This window comes from Protopterus annectens, chromosome 6.part0 (assembly GCF_019279795.1).
Source record: "Protopterus annectens isolate FY-2018-M chromosome 6.part0, PAN1.0, whole genome shotgun sequence".
NCBI lineage: Eukaryota > Metazoa > Chordata > Ceratodontiformes > Protopteridae > Protopterus > Protopterus annectens.
Genome location: NC_056737.1, coordinates 1,763,363,098 through 1,763,380,968, shown reverse-complemented (window position 1 = coordinate 1,763,380,968; position 17,871 = coordinate 1,763,363,098).

Genomic DNA, 17,871 nt, shown 5'->3' with positions numbered 1-17,871 from the left:
TTCACCTGGAGGACCCTACACACACACACACACACACACACACACACACACACACACACACACACACACACACACACACACACACACACACACACAGACACACACAGACAGTTACAACAATTACATGGTTCAGCCATGCAGCTTAAAACTCATTTTGTCTCACTGGCCATTTGTTGGTTTATCCAAATGTCTGCCTGTGTCTCTTTCTTACTCACACACACTCACTGACCTTTTATGCCAGCCTAGGTTTCTTGCCCTCCTACTCCACCCCCCCCCCGTGCAAGTGATAACTGTGCCATATACCTGTTTTGTATATTTCGGATTCAGAGATACATAAGCTTTGTCTGATGCTCAGGGTGCATAGATGACTTTGCTCAGTATATCTGCATTTGTGATGCTGAACTGGTAATTGCACCTTTGATGTATATTGGTCTTAGAAATTAAGATGACAGTATCAACATTTTCCAACTTTATTATGAATTATCTTGTGAGGATTGTGAAGTCTGAAACTGCCATGGGTATCATTACTTTGTACTGGAAAGCCATTAAAGAGAGAAGAAAGAAATGTATGATGTTAAACTGAGGGCATGCAGTGACCATCCTTACTTTTGAGAAGTATGACTGTGTGAATCATTGATGCCTGAGGCTTACTACTTAATAATGGACACACATAGGTTGATTAGCATACAATTCAGCTGCTTACACTGTAATTTACGTCCCACTGTGTTTACCTTGTTTGCGTGGCTCTGCGTGGCCCTATGCACTGTGTAGGGCCTGTGACACTGTCAGCCAAGCCATCTGGAATTTTGTAAATAATTCTATGTCATTTGTGAATATTGATATAATTTATACAGAACTGTATGTTATGTACTGCACTTCAAGAATGTAACCACAGCATACCCTTCTGGAACGTAGAAGATTAACTTACAAAACATCAAGAAAATATGCTGAAATGAAGTGCTTTATGATCTGCTATAAAAGTTAGTTTCAATGCAGAAAGCAGACACAATGTCTAGAGCTAGAAGTTTTTCTATTGTCTGAAAAGAAATTAATAGGTTTAAAATTCAAAGTGTTTGATTGCTTTGTGACTTCCTAGCAGCTACACAGTTCTGAGCAGATATCCTGAGAGTCCAATTCCTGATTTTTTGAAAAGAAAAAGAAAAAGAAAACAAACTGTGAATGGCAAAACAATGCGGAAAGACAATTTAGAGGCATGAGAGAGATAGGGCAAAAATAGAGTAATATAATTTGTTGAGACCAAATGATATTACTCTGTCATCTGGGAGGGCTTTAACAACTTGTAGCTGCTCTTTCAGGTATTTATCTGAGAAGCTATTCAGTTTTATATCATCCAAAAAAGTAGATGAGCTATCCATTCACTTGATGACTTTCTTGGAGTCAGACTGAATCCATGAACTAGGCTGTTGAGCTTAATGAATTGAGAACAAGACAAAGCAGAAATGGTGACAAAGAATCACCGTGAAATATTCCATATTGGATTTTTACACCCTGGATGGCAATCTGTCCTTTTTGTGGTTCAACTGGAAAGTGGTTTGCCATTTCTTCATAATAACTATAATAAAATTACCAATGTGTGATGGATCTTGTACATATGTAAGCATTCTATAATCCAGATGTGAGGGGGCAATAACAATAATATCACAAATTTATGCCCCATCACAATCTTATCCCCCATCTCCAAAATTCTTGAGAAATGCATCCATTTACAACTCATACCCTATCTCATAAACAACCACTTACTAACTCCCACACAGCATGGTTTCAGACCAGGCCACAGCACAACCACGGCTCTTCTGTCCTTCCCCAAAACTGTCAACAAAGCCCGTGACTCTGGATATATTGTATCTACACTCCTACTGGACCTCTCTAAGGCTTTCAACACTATTTCTCGCAACCTTCTCCTAGCTAAATTCCCTAATCTAAACCTATCTCTTTCCTCTCTCAACTGGTTCTCTAGTTACCTCTCAAATAGGCAACAAGCAGTTAAATGGAAAAAAGCCACAACCCCATTCCTCAGCACACTAACTGGTGTACCACAAGGCTCAGTACTGGGTCCCCTCCTATTTAATATTTTCATAAATGATTTTCACCATTCAGTCCCTAACATAAATCTTATCCGATATGCAGATGGTTCAATTATAACCTGTTCTGCCACCTCTATCCCCACTCTCCTAAAACTATCCCAAGATGCTTTTTCTACCATTGAACAGTAGATGAGAGACAATCACCTAGCACCCAATGCCTCAAAAACCAAACTTATGTTATTTACCCCTTCTAAAACAACTGCTATCAATAAAAACACATTCTGCATCACCAGCCACAACAATACAGCTCTCAAAGTCATACATGAGGCCAAACTATTAGGTGTCCTCATTGATGATCAGCTTAAATTCACCTCCCAGATACAAATAAACATAAAAAAAAACTCACCAGAAACTCGGTATGCTCTACTGCCATTGTCGATACCTCATTCCTCATCCCTTCTCTCCTATATGGTGCCCCACCCCTAACCTACAATACACATATGTCAAAACTCTCTTCCTGCTATAATAAGATTGTTAAGTTTGCCACTAGCCACAATTCTTCTACCCATCACTGTGTCGCCCTTCACAAACTAAATTGGTTACAGCTACCCAAGTATCTTATCTACATTCAACTCACTCATGTTCACAAACTCATTGTCAGACCCTCCCTCTGTCCCTTCCTATCCTCATTCCTTAAAATGCACCTTCCAGAAAGATCCTTAAGATCCAGGAATCAAAACTTGATAGAATTGCATAAATCCCCCCCTCCCGGCAAGAATCTCCTGTGCTTTGCCCTTACGTGTCAGTGGAACTCCCTACCACCATCCATCTATACCACCTCTAATCACTCTTCCTTCAAATCCTCACTGCACTCACACCTAACATCTCTCTGGAAATGCTCCTGCACCTATCCCACATAACCTCTTCTCCTCTCTATACCTCAGACATCTCAGGTACTCCAGAGTTCTATTCTTTTCCTCATAAAGTAGTAGCAAGAATTTACAACAATTCTTATTTTTCCTTAACCTTGATTGTTTGCTTCATATTGTATTTGTAAATGCTATGATTTTAGTTGTACTTCTGTATTTACTGTTATATAATTTCTTATTTATAACTTTTGTTATTGTGGAGCTTATCTCCCCAGGACTCTATTGAAAACAGGTTCTTCTTGGTCCAATGGGCCATCCTGGCAAACAAACTGCAAATAAATAAATAAATAACTGAATAAATAAAATAGTATAAACTGCTGTTTTGTAAATCTGTTCTTTATACAGGTTTCCATTATGACTTTGCTTAACAAACATTATCCTTTGTTCCATCTGGATCTCTTATGTTCCCCTTCTGATCTATGGCCAAGATTAAACTTTTATCTGAATAACTGTATGCACTTACTGCCGCAATTCCCATATATAATTTATGCATTGTTCAAAGATAAGTTATTAATCAATAGTTCTTTGAGTAATCTTAAGCAGGAGTAGGTTCTTCCTCATTGGTATCCCATAAGGTATCATTTCAGGGTGTAGATATAAGTAGATTTACCTCAAGGCTGAATCACAGTGCAAAGCTGTCGATACCTTAAATCAAAAGTTAAGTACAGCATCTAGAAGCAGCATTTTCCATTTAGGAGCCTTTCTTAACTTTATTTCTATCTCAGCAGGATTTACTTCATTCAAATCCATATCTTCCGTATCAGAGTTTCTTAATTTCTCATTTGTAACTTTTAGCCACTCAGCCTCCTTGTGCACATCTGGAACCTCATATATATATTTCTACAGAATGCAGTCATTTCAGGTTTATATTAGAAGAGCAAAGTGACTTAATAGTGAATCCTCTTTCATCAACATGCAAAGCCCGAGGTCTGAAAAGAGCAAAGTTACAGAACAGCGATTTTTTTTCCAGGGAAAGAAATCGCTGGGCTGTTCTCGGGACGTTTCTCTTTTCTCCACTGAGGTGCAATCTCAGAGTTGGTATATTCAAGTGGGGGGGGGCATGGGGGCACAGCCCCCCACTTTAGTCTGTCTTTATAATTTATTTATTTTTTTTGGAATAGCAGTTTTTTCCCCTGGGAAAAAATCGCCGTTCCGTAACTTAGCTCTTTTCAGACTTTGGGTTTTACGTGTCGACAAAAGAGCGTTCACTCTTAGTTGCTTCACTCTTCTAATATAGACCCGTCTATTCCTATATTCTTGGTGGTATCTCAGCTATTGATATTTTCTTTCCTAGCTACCTGTAGACTTTCTTTGTGTCATCCCTAAACTGTTTGTATTATATTTTTTCTCTATATTTCTCAGTGCATTTCCTAAGTTTTTCATTCTGCACATGGATTTTTAATTTATTGTTATAGATAGTATAACTCAAATCCTGATCTGTTTTGATGTTGTAGTTTTGTTTTAGCTCCTTCTTTTTTCTATTTCTAGATTGATTTCCTTTCCTATATTCTTCCAAAGATGATAATTCTTTTCCTAACTGTTTCAGTAGTGTTTCTAGTTGGTGTGAACATGCTGATATATTTGTCCCTTCATTTTCATTTGCAAATTTTTGCTTTCTTGGTAATACCTTGTCTTTTATTAGTTCTACTGCACAATAATGCATTATTTTGATTTCTGTTATATTGTCTGAAGTTCTCTTTATAACTCCAATTATTTATTTATTTGTGTTATTAATTTTTTTGAAAATCCATGTCTTATTCACTTTTGAAAGCCTCTGTCTCTCATACATATTGTTATATTTATCCATTCATTTCAAATCTAGAAGGTCTTCTCTTAAATTATTTTTTCCTGATTGAGAATATCTTCTATGGTTTGTGTTCCTTCTCTTTCTGTCTTGTGCGGAAATATCTTGGCTTTGAAACTACTGTGGCATTTTGTTTTGTGAAACATCATTACTACTTTTAACATTTAATTAAATTAATGAGTGATGTTCTAAACTACTGCACTGCCCAACTTTCTTTGCCACTTTTTCAAGCTGTGCCTGTTATAATAAACTACAATTCTGAAGTGGCATTTGCCTCTGGGATTCCCCTTCAAATCCTTCACTTCTTAATTGATCTATCACTTCATTTTTCAGTCTCCTCCATTTCTGTATCAAACTGTTTATTTGTCACTACATTAGACTTCTGCGTCACTATTCTGTATTTTTTTTTTTTTTGCAATATTTGCCATGTCTGGTGACTTCACCTATATGTTTTTTTCAAATAATTTTACTTTGATTTATGATTATATATTAATATTGATTTCTTTATTTTTGCATATAAACTGTACCATATTAGATCTTGCTTCTTCTCTTGGGTCCATACCTCTCTATTTAATATTGCAAATTCCTGTGGACTTTTTTCTTTCTCTATTAATACTTTTTTTTCCTTCCTTTTCCAACTCAATCAATGTTTTCTTGTCTACATATAGTTTTCTTTTCATTCGGTCAGTTAATGATCTGTAATGTTTGCCATTTTTTCTGTTTCAGTGATTTTCGTCTTCTATATTTTTCTCTTGCTCTTGCAGTATAACCACCTTTTGGGAACTCTGGGTTAGTTGCATAGAAAAAATAAATCCTAATTTCTCTTTTGTTCTCAAGTGTTCATCTTCATTTCCAGGTGTCTTGTCTGGATGGTCAATTTTGTAACTTTTTTGGACTATTGTTTTTAATTGTTACTGTGGGATCTCTTAGATCATCTACTGAATTAGGGCCTAAAACAACAGCAAGATCTCTTACAATCTGGGGTGACTTCGCACTAGTCTTTCTACCGGCCCAGGCACGAGTGCCTTTGCCAAGGCTAGGCAATTTTTTTATTCTGGGATAAGGCACCCAGCTCTTCTGTTTTTCCTTATTTTCTCACAATATATAATCTATTCCATATTTATCAGTTTCACCTTGATGGGATTTATCAAACAACAGGCCCACCACATGGAGATTCCCACCAGGACTTGAGGATGATTTCAAACACCCCCTCCCCCATTTCCTTTTCTTTTTTTTGCACTGATTTCATCTCTCTATTCTGGTCAGTAAGGCATTGCTAGGATTTGTCCATTATTAGGTGTCCTCCTAGTATATGATTATGCAGTAAGCTCACCTCTAGTTTTCTAAAAGGTTTGGGCACTAATAGTTGACACATTGTTTAGTCTGCCTGCAGACTTACTCTATTAAATAACTTTGTGATGCAAAGTATGGGTAAGAAGTGGAAACATTTTGTTTACTTTTTTTGCCTATAACTTCAGCTATACTTTCTTTATTCTTCTTAACACTTCATCATGGTTATCTTAGTTACCCACATGCCAGCGAACTCTGGGATTTCCTAAGAGTCAGTCTATCATGAAGTAGAAGGTGTGGCCTCCTTAAGCACCAATAATGGCAAAGCAGTCTAACTCTCCTTCTAGGAAAGGCAAATCTTACCGTTCTTCAGTGTCAGTTGCTGTCTCTACCTTACCTGTTTATACTATTCTTTTACTTTGGTATCCTGATGTATAGAGCACTGCATATTTTGTCATTGTTCCTATATTTTTGCTCACCATGAATATCATTAGCTCTTTGTTCAAGGTTATCTTACCTGTCAGGCTGTTTCCCTCCATTTCGGTATGACTGAGCAACACCCACTCATTTTCATTTTTGTAGGTCTCCATATGCACAAATCAAAATTTATTTTCACTTTTGCTTCTTTCCTTATGTAACAGATATATGTTGCCTAAACCCATTCCTTATTTGAATTTTCTGTGGTACACTAACAGAAATGGGCTTAGAAGTCTTTGCAGGCACTCTTCCCCCTATTATTTGCATCAGTGAAGTAAATTTCTCCTTTATAACACTTATCTGCTGCTTAGAATTCTCAATTTACATGTCTTTTTGATTTAATTTAACAAAGTTCAGAATTCTGCTTAGATTATGTATCTTTCAAATGTCCTAAGTTCACTGTTTTGCAATTCATCTTCTTATGAAGTTATTCCTTGTCTTCAGTTGTACTACTGACTTCTACTCCCTATTTTATAATATCTTCAGGTTGCAATGTTCTTTTAGGTATTTCCCTTCCTTCTATGGGTTTGCTTTTGCAGACTGTTCTGCCAGAATTGCATGCTAGCACATCTCTTTAGATTGTATTGGTTCTTCTTTTTTTCTTTATCCTTAGCCATTTTTTTTCATTCCTGGGGTTTTCTAACATAATGTTTTTATCTTCATTACACTCATATACTCTTATGTTTGTGGCTTGTGGTTGCTTTCCACTTTTTCCAGTTTAGTTAAGGATGTATTTATAGTTTTGTTTACTTAATGACAGCATAGTGGTGCAATGGTTAATGTTTTTGCCTTACAGTAAGAGGTTCTCCAATCTGATTCTCTGCTGGGGTGCCTTATGCGCAGAGTCTACATGTCCTGCTTGTATTTGCATGGGTTTCCTCCCACATTTCAAAGACATGCACCTGGAACATTTCTCCCTAGACCTTTCCTGGTTAACAAATAATAAATGAACTAACAATTCCATTCCCTTTTTCATACTGGTAATACAGCTTATCAAAAGTAAATATTTCCTTCATCAATCTTTAAAGTGGAAAAAGCCTTGTCTTGTTATTATGTCTTATGTTAAATTGAGAACTGCAGCAAAAGGATGCATTACTTTTCCAAATACAAATTGCATTTCTGCTTGAATGATTGAATACTATTTCTTATCCCCATGAATGCAAACTACATTAATAGCTTTTGTAGCAAATGTGTTTTTAAATACACATCCTGCACCTTTACAATTGTGACCATATTGTTTGAATCTAGTAGCCCCTGCAGTTCCATGCCATCAATTAAAACATTGCACATAATTAATTTTTCAAAATAGTAATAATGAAAAGTTTATTTGGTTATTATTTTACACAGGTTATCACATTCTATAAGCTCCACATCATTAGTGGTATGCTTTTTCACAGGATACAATTTTCACATGTAGCACAGTTATAATACTAGCACAAAATCTGACTACATGACCCATTTCCCACATTTGTAACACAGAATACCTAAACCTGATACATCTTTTCATCAGATTTGAATGGAGGCCTTCCTGTAGATCTAGACTGTTCAGTTTTAACCAAAAATTCATTGCATTAGGATTTTCTACTGGTACAACAAATTCTTTGCCATCCTCAGGATTACTTTGAAACACCCACTTTCTTAAAGCAGCAGGCAAAGCTCTTATAAATTTATCAGTGTCTAGAATCTCTATAATTTTACTTTTTGTATGTTGACCTTCACTCTCTAACCATAATTTAAGTACATGTGTTAAATCACATGACTGAGATCTTACAAGTTTTTGAGAAAATATCCAGAAATCAACTTTTGAATTTGTGTATCAGAGGTAACACTTCTATAAGCTAATTATATTTTTGTGTGATATTTCCAGTGGGTATAAGCAAACAGTAAAACCGTCTTTTGGCTTTTCCTGGTTAGGGGTCACCACAGTGGAACTCCGGTCCGCTAATGATTGGCAGTTGATTTTTATGGTCTGACTTGACAGGGCCTAACGCATAACCTTCAACAAAGGAGCGCCCATCCACGCATGTTGACACACAGAAGACGCTCTAACTGAGAATCGAATGGGCAACGTCTAACTGTGAGGCGACAACACTACCATAGATGCTGGAAAATGTGGGCATTACAGGAAATCGTGGATTTCCAAGGGGGAATGATGTGCAGCCTAACACTGCAGGTGGAGGACCTCATTATGCCTGGAAGATCTATAATTTCTTCTTAAACACCTGCCCTGCTATTGTATTGCTGTAACATATGTTACTGTTGTTGGAAAAATTATTTTGCTACTAAAATAAAAGTTATGTAAGGATTTAATAATGTCTACACACACTCTCTCTCTCTCTCTCTCTCTCTCACACACACACATACACACACACACACACACACACACACACACACACACACACACACACACATGCAGTCACACACAGTATATAAGCAGCAATATGCTGACTTTGTATACCTCAAATGTCTTACCATGCTCAGACGAGGAAATGCATATATACATAATAGCACCAGTGATTTCTTTCATTCCAGTGTTATCAGTTACATACAGTGCAGAATATTAAAAGTGCCCCTATTCACACAGACATAGACACACACATAACACACACACACACACACACACACACACACACACACACACACACACACACACACACACACACACATAAGTGCGTGCATACACATGCAAACACACTTCATGCCCTTCCACCTGCTACTGTAGTTGCTTGCATCAAATGCCTGTACTTATTTTATTTCCACATTCTCTAACCACAGCTTTGCGAGACACTTGGTTAATGAGGGAGAAAGGAAAAGGCAGGCCTTTGTAACTGCTGTATTAACAACAGTTACTTGTTTAAGTTCTTGTTCCCCCCTTCTCCCTAACCATGTCTTTTTAAGAGCCACAGTTAGAAAGGGGTAATTAAGTGAAATGATGGCTTCCAAAGAAAGGTGAAATTGTGGTCTCTTGATTTCATGTAGGATTAAGTATCCTAGTTATTTACTATGGGCAGGAGTCACGAAGGCTTGCACTGAGTGTAAGAGACGTGTAACACTCCATGCAAGCCTTGTGATCCAGGAACAGCCCTAAACTCTGTGTAAGAGACCAGCTAAAACGTTTCTTACACGGACTGGGCGTGGATATGCTAAATACCTCACTTGCAGCCGAAAGGTATGCAAATGAGGTATATTAGCGATCCACGAAGCAGAAACCAGCCCGTGTAAGAGACGTTTTAGCTGCAGAAATGTACTCAGTTGACAACTGAGTACGTTTCTGCAAAAATTACAACGGAGCCATGTCAGCTCCAAATAAAGGGTGCATATGTGTCAGGCAGCATGCCAATGGCCAAATATGTGGCCATTGGCAAGGTAACCCGATGCAAAAATAATAAAAATATAATTGCGCTGTATAAAACATAAAAATGAAGGTTATAAACCCACAAATGTGGGTTTTATGCAATACATGGAATGACAATGCAGGGACCAGCAGACCAAAAACAACATGGCTACCGTGTAGTGGTTGCTAAGGGGGGAAGCTGAGTCTAAGACATGTAACTAAGCATTAGTAGGCAATCTCATGTAAATGAGGGTTAGGATACTGAATCCCACAGTCACATAGCAAATGAGCACAGTCTGAGTAGTGTAAGAGATACATAAGGGGGAGGAATAGAGTAGGAGATAGGTGACATCACAGGGGGGAATGGTAGAAAAAAATGCAGTTCATTGGAGGTCAGTGTAACATGACAGATGACAGACACAAATCAGGGAAAGAGGAGTGCCACAGGATAAGCATGGGAAAGTCAAGAAATGGAAGGTGTACACTGTTACTTACACCAAAGTTTCTTGCTGGGTGCGCATGCGCACGTGTGCGCGCCATGAAGCGCGTGTAGGGCAGTGTGTGCTCGTGTAAGGCAGTCTGAGCATGTGGGAGCGTGTTGGTAGATGTTTAACACTGTTTGCGCTGGTGTGCACGAGTTTTAACCTGAATAGGCAGATCCTGAACCGTGTACGCATGTGTGCGCACATGTAAGCCACTGTGAGCATGTTTCTGCTGGTATGCACGCTGCTCCCCCTGAGGAAACACAAAGGAAAAAGGAAGCAACAGAATTAGTAGGAAGCTAGCAGGGAATACTGTTGGAGCTAGCAGGTGAAAACAATTAGAAGCAGGCAATTACACAGGCAGAATAGTAGCCCAGCCCAGCACTTAAAACTCTGCAAACAGCAGTGCAGGATGTTTCTCTCAAGAGACACTGCAAGACAGGAGTAAGCTATTAGAAGTGAAAACTGAAAAAGCTTAACTCAGAGCAGAAATGTTAGGGGCTGCCATAGCTGTCATAATGAGACATAGGCGGCTTGCTGAGGGTGGTGTCAATGCAGATGGTGCCAGACAACCCATAGTGAGGAGACGGAGAAGAGTGTACAGGCCCAGGGTCACCTACCATGGGTTACATGAGCTGGAGATAGTAGAGCACTATAGAGTGGACAGAGAGCTCCTGCAGCAAATAGTTGAGCTGTGCAGGCCACGCCTCACACACAGAACCAACAGAGGGGAACCCATCCCAGTGGAAACCAAGGTATGTGTTGGCCTAAGAATACTAGCAACAGGTACCTTCCAAAGACCAACTGGTGATATGATGGGGATATCACAGGCATCAGCCTCCAGGGTACTGCACCAGTTCCTGGATGCCATGTCAGCACATGTCGGTGATCATGTATATTTCCCCAATGCCCGTGAGGTATTGGCCAGCAATATGCATCTCTTCCAGCAAATAGCGGAATACCCTGAAGTAGTGGGTGCAATAGACTGCACGCACGTACGTATCAAAGCACCAGTCGGTGAGCGGAGTAGGGCCTACATTAACTGCAAGGGCTTCCCTCCATCAACTGCAAGGTCGTGTGTGATGCCCAGGGCATAATAATGAATGTGTGTGCTGGCTGCCCTGGGAGCTACCATGATTCCCACATCTGGCATTTGACGCAGCTGTACCAGACTTTTGCCAATGGGGACATCCCACACGGACACGTAGTGGGGGATGCAGGTTATGCACTGGAGCCGTGGCTGATGACACCCATCAGAAATGCACACACACCTGAACAGGAACGCCATAATGAGGCACATGCACAAACACGTAATGTAATAGAGCGTGTGTTTGGGCGGCTGAATTCACGGTTCCGGTGTCTGGACACATCTGGTGGAGCCTTGCAGTACACACCAACTACATGTACCCAGATTGTCATGATATGTGCTATGATACATAATATGATCTTGCAAAAAGAGCTGCAGCAGGACCAGCATAGGGCTGGGCCAAACAACCCCCCCACCATTGCCAAGGCCATCACAGGCAGAGCATGACTCAGAGGAGGAACAACCTGAGCCTGCCCCAGTAGGCAGAAGGAGGCATGCCCAGTATGCCCTGGCCTTGGCAAAGAGGCAACGCATAGTATATACACTGGCTCAGTAGAAACCCTGGGAATGATACCCCCTCTGACTCACTCAAATAATAACAGGGATGCCTAAAATGACATGACCTGCTCACAAACATGTACAGGGAGTGTAATATGCACATCTGACAGAGGCAGCCCTGCAGCACCACCTGAGGCATGAATGCCATGTGTTAAGTAATGTAACACCATGTACTATATGCACACCTGAGGACCCTGACTAACATCCACCCTCACCAAGCATGAAGCCACAAAATGACGATGGGATGATCAATTGCAATAACTGGCTGAAGTAATGCAGTTCGTCAAAGGGGAGCCAATGTGTTCCAGCCTGGGAAGACATGTGGAGCATGACATGATGCACCACCTGCTAGGGGTGGCGTGCACCTATCAGTCCAGGCCCCATGGATACTGGTAAAGGTTGTCAGTACCCACAGAATTTTCTGAATAGGTAAGTCTCAAATCACAAACCCACATTCATAGGTACCACAAGGGATAGGAACCTAGATGTAATGCGACCCAATGCCAGAAGTCTAAACAGCAACATGTGTGCAGTGTAAACGCACACAGTATAGAGAATGTATATATCAGTCCTGCAATAGAAAACTGGGTCAAGGCTCACATCAGCACCCTAACACTACCAGGTCACACCTCATACTGTGCTGTACAGCCGCAAAACATGTAACAAGCTACAAAAGGAGGGTGACTAGCAATAAATGTCAAGGATAACCACACCCCCATGTTGGTACCACAACAAGAAGCAGCATGGATTAGCCATGGTCGAATACCAATGGCTAAAACCGCCTTCCAGTATATAGCCTGCTGCAGACTACTGTCCTAATACCAGGAACTGCACCTGGCCTATGTTGGAATACATGAATATATCATGCCCCCCAAACCACATTATATTGCTTGACTGAAAATACCCAGACATACACTGGGAGCATTATACTAGCACCAACACAGTAGGAGAAAAGTTCCCATAATCCATAAACCAAAATGCCCAGGAACAACGTACCACTCCCACAAGAGGTGTAAGCATACTGGATGTGATAATCAGCAACATGTGTACTGGATGGCAAGATGAGAAGTGTATCCCTCACTGGTAAGACCAGACCATAGAGTAATCACACTGGATATACACATCCCGACCCCAGTCCCTGGCCAGAATACCACAGTGAAAAACATGTGTAAAGAATAGGTTGCACCCCTCCAAACCGATGTGGAATCCACAAAAGGCCCTGTGCAAGTGCAGAATATGGGACACACCGCAGAACATGTTATACAGGTATTCCATGAACACAGCCAGGAATGCTTGGAGTATGCAATCACAAATAACAACAAGACACAATGCCATACACGCAGGCATCTGGCATGCTGGACTCCAGCCATTATCAAACCATGCAAGAGAATGAGGAAGCTACTACATGATAGAGCAAACATAAAAAGGGAAGTAATCACTGATCAGTAGTATGGCAATAAAATATGTCCACACATACAATCCACTAAGGCCAGCCACAACAAGTAGAATCTGTGAATCCAAACGCAATGTGACACCTGGCCCAAGTACACAGACAACCCACAACTCCCCCCAATAAATACAAATATATGTCAGAGATGCAACCATGTATCCAAACCGGAGGCTGAGCTCCCCCAACTCAGTACTGTCAAAACTAGTCAGGAGGAGAAGGTAACCACATACACCACAAACCCAGTCCCACATAGACCTATCACAACTGTAAACCAAACACATAAAGACAGAAAAACATTCCCGGAGGCCCTAGTTACAAATACACCACACCAACAGAGGTCTCCAAAGCAGATCCCAAGAAACCACAACCCCCAAACATAGCACATGCAACACATAGTACACAAAGCTGGTGTGCCAAACAGTCACAGGCCAGAAGGAGAAACAACGTGCCTGATACAGTTGTAATAGGTGTCTGTATAGGCAGACACACTGCTGTCCCACTCACCAGACTGAACAAGGGAAAGGGTACAGTAAGCTGCCTGTAGACTGCCACAATATGCCACATAACACAAGTACGCAGGTCACCCCAAAGCAAGCAGAAATATGATGCACTCATTGTCCATGCTGGTGTGAATGACCTGAGATGTACCTCCCTGGATTACATGAAAAGAGACATGGATGAGCTCTCTGAGTATGTACCCCAGGCCGGTATGACACTGGCCGTTTGCAGCATCCAACCTTCACCAAGAATGATGCCACAGTACAAACACAGAATGATCATCTTTAACAGGTGGCACAGTTACAGCTGTCAGTCCAAGAGGGTCTAATGTCTGTCTGCTTGAGATGTCATGCATGACAAGCCATGCTGCTGTTCCAGGGATGGCTTGCACCTGTTACCCCTGGGGATCTGGATACTGGATAAGGCCTTTGCCACCTCCATAGAGCCGTATGTAGGCAAGGCCAAAAAGACTACCCACCACCCTAGAAAACATAAGTGGTAAGAAACATAAGGGTAATGCTCACCAATGCCAGATATGTAAACTGCAATATGCATGCCCCTGAGGCACTTCCCAGTATGGAGAACATCGATGTCTGTGCAGTGACAGAAGCCTGCTGCAAGCCTACCGATAGCACACCAGCACTACCAGGTTATACCACATATCATGCGTTATGGCCCCAACACCTGGACCAAAACATCAAAGGAGGGGGAGTATCCATATGCAGCACATACACCCATACGGCCAGGTAACTGACAATGCACAAAGCAGCGGAGACCACCCATGTGCACCTAAGTGTAGTCAAAACTGCTGTACAGTCTGTAGCATGCGACAGACCACACTCTCACACACAAGAACTCCACCCAGACATCCTGAAGACACTGGACAGTATGAATGTCCCACCAAATACCAGACAAGGTACTCACAAATTACCACATAGGTGGTAAACCATTATGTATGCAAGGAGTAATTAGGGACCTAGGGACACAAGTCGACAGCAATCTGTCATGTGACACTCACAATGCTAATGTGGCTAGGAAGATTGTCAATATTGGACACCGTATCATGAAAGGATTCACATCTACATCAACAGAGGTCACTGTGCCCCTGTACTGTTCCCTTATCAGACCCATAATCTAGTACAATGACTCATATGGGATGTACCATACGTGACACCTCCAGCGGTTCGGAAGACCTCAAAGATACCCCACCAAGAGGATAAAGGGTGTCAAATATATGTCATATGCTGCCTGGCTGTAGACACCCAAGCTGAATGCAGTCACAGACTGCCTACACAGAGGCATTGTATGTCTGTTGTACAAGGCCATGTCCAACACAGGAGTAATGGACATGCTCCACCACAGGAAATCAAAGCCATTGGAGCTGTGAGAGTGACAGATGTCAGACTCAACACATAATGAAATAGGATGTGCTGGAGGGACAGATACATAACCCAGAGGCTCCCCACACCCAGAAATAGGATCCCAATCCATGTTAGGCAGAGCCCCTCACTGACACCCCTCAACAGGAATATTGCCAAGTGGATGGATGATTGTACATGTATACTGGGGGTCTTCACTGTGTCAACATCAGACAGAGGCACAGTAAAGAAAATCATAAATGGCCATAATAGTCACATAGCAAGGGGCGGCGAAAGACACACACACTCTGGCTTGGCTTACTAATGCCCTAGAGTGGATAGCCTAGTATGAACCCATGAACCTATGAAGATACATATTGTACAGGACACTAAGGATAATCACAAGGCTTACTTAACTGATGGTAGGAACCATGTTGGGAATCCACAGATATGCTCCGAATCACACAGATATTACAAACAACATACCAAACACACACACATATTGTCAACATACAACCTGACAGGTGCAGTGCAACCCCCTCCCCCCGAATGCAAAATATCTATCCCAGCAGACTGCTGGTCCCCTGACATTGCAGATGCTGAGGTAACAGCCATCATCTGCAAAGTAAAACACACAGCAGCAAAGGTATGTGATGGTGTCCTGGGCTGAGGCCAACATGGACTCCAAGAATAATGGAATGCCAAATCACACTACTGCCCAATGCCAGCCTTACCACAGGATATGTCCCCAAGGAGCAGTGTACAACAACAGTGGTCCTTCACAACAAAGGTGTTGCCTGAATGGATACTGCAAACTACCATCCCAAGATCCTGACAAGCTTGGTCTGCACAGCTATGGAAAGTATCAGTATGTACCGCAGACATAAAGCTATTGTGGACCTACTGATACCGGACCCTACAGAGTGTGGCTGTCGTAACTGCAGATCCTGCCCCTAAATATGTTCGACCCATTTGAAACAGTCATTAAGGTCATTGATGAGGGCAATGTGGTCCACACAGCGTAGCTGGACGTGCATATGCTTCCAGACAATACCCTATGAGTTCAGTATGGATATGTTCACCAGCTTAAATATATACCCCTATGTCAGTAGAGGGGTTGCAAACCAGACCAAGGACAGAACTGACATGGTCAGACATGCTGCATCCATGTCAGACTACAAAGCAGATATGAGTGGCATCACACAAGGCTTGGTCCTGGGACCCTCCCCGTTCTGTATATATGTCCCATAGGTATAGGCCAACATGGAAGGACTGTGACTGAACATGTATGCAGAGGAGTACAAACAGCCCACCATATCTGACCCCCAGCTGACACAAGCAACCCACAAAAGGGCCGCCTACAAACAGACAACTGGAGCCATAGCCATGTCAGCAAGCTAATTGCAGAACTGTGTATAGACAACCACCGTGGATATACAGTAAGTGCCCACAAATTACCATACAGGTGTTAACCCATTACGTACCTAACATGTAATGAGAGACCTGGGGACACAAGGTGATAGATATCCTGCACTGGACAAACATGTGGCTGTAGTGTTCGCAGAAACATACCATATACCCACCCAATCATGAAGGTTGTCAGATGTAGATAAGGGGCGGTCACTGTGGCTCTGCAGTCATCCTTCATCAGCGTCACAATTGACTACAATAGCCCCTGTGGGATATACCTCTGCAGACACCTCCATCAACTGTAAAGTCCACAACAGTACCCCACCAGGAGTAGCAAAGAGCATGAACAGATGCCATGTATTGCCTGAGTAAACAAACTGCAGCTCCACACACTGCCATACTGCCCAGCCAGAGGCAAGCTGTGCCTGATGTATGAAGCCATGTCCAAGCTGGAATCAATGAACATACTGCACCTTGTACAATCTGAATGGCAGTGAGCTATGCACATGAGAGACCTGAACCCCAGCACTGACATACATAGGACAAGCTGTACAGAATGATCCATAACACAGAAGGCACCCCCACTCTTGAGTAAACTCCCGGTACAGGTTAGCCAGAGATTCACCTATCGACACCCCTCAAGAGGAATCCCGATGAGTGGATGGGAGATGATAGGTTAACCCTGGGTATCACTGTTATGTCAGAAGTAGACGGAGGCACAGTATACTAACCATGACATATGTCATGGCAAACTCCAGTTACAATGTGTGTCGAAGGACAAACACACCCTGTGACTAGCATCAGAAATGGCCTAGGGAACATCGCTAGCGTTTGCCAATGTCCACCTATGTTGTGGAATACACTACCAATGTTGGACGAGCCTGGTGTAGGTAGTCCATATCTGAACATAATGCAACATGGTCATATGTGCACAACTGGCCCCTACACAGTCTGTTGTGCTCACTATGAAGATGTCAAGCAGTGATAGGACTAAAGCCCAGGATACTGTCCACCACAGTGAAAGTACTGAACCAGTACACTATACGGTACTACAGTGTTAGGTCATTATGAAAGTATGTTGACAACTGTCTGCAAAGTATCCCATGCAATCCCTGCAGGTACAGTATAATCCCTGTTGTGGCAGACATG